Here is a 784-nt window from a genome sequence, read left to right as displayed (position 1 = left end):
AAAAAAAAAGCCCACTTGCTGTTTGCTGCAATTCCTTGTGTTGTTGAAAGGATGCTATTTTACCCTAGTGCCTTCAACATAAAATAGCATAAATTGGAGAAATGTATTTCAACCTCGATAGGCAATTGTGTGTATAAAAAGTAGTTGGAATTAGGACTAAAGTATTTATAAAGCATAAGGCTTACATTGTGGGAACAGTGCAGGAGCAATGCAGAGAAAGCAGGGTAAAGCAGGAAACAAAACTGCAAATAAAAGGTATGAAAGGTGAAGATGTGCTGCCTGTGTCACTGTGAAGTGCAAATATATTGTCAATTTCTGTAATGTAAAGTCAAATGGAAGTAACCTGCAGTAAGATAGCTTATCAGTTGTAATTTTAAGTGTCCAAGTTAGCCTGTTGAAGAATATGACTTCAAACTTCACTTTTAGAAGAATTAACTCAGGGTGTAGATAATTGAACTTCTGCAGGTGTGTGCATGGAATATTTCATAAGTCAGTGTCTTTAAAGGCAACCCAGAGCTTCTTGCCATCTAAGCGAGGAACTGCAAGATGCAACCATGTGTACTGCATATGGCATGAATTTATAACCCCTTAGTCACTGACTAATTTGTGAAGGTAAATAGTAAAGATGTGTCATAGCTTTGACGTTTAGTACAAAGCTGTCATTTCTTTGGGAAAGGATGCTCTTTTGCTGAAATAACATCTACAGAATTTCCACCATGTTGTTAATCCTCCTCTGATAACAAATGCAGTAAGATTATCTGATTTATAGATAGCTTAGAAATGC

This window comes from Meleagris gallopavo, chromosome 4, assembly GCF_000146605.3.
Source record: "Meleagris gallopavo isolate NT-WF06-2002-E0010 breed Aviagen turkey brand Nicholas breeding stock chromosome 4, Turkey_5.1, whole genome shotgun sequence".
In the NCBI taxonomy this organism is placed as follows: domain Eukaryota; kingdom Metazoa; phylum Chordata; class Aves; order Galliformes; family Phasianidae; genus Meleagris; species Meleagris gallopavo.
Note: the sequence above shows the minus strand (reverse complement) of the source record.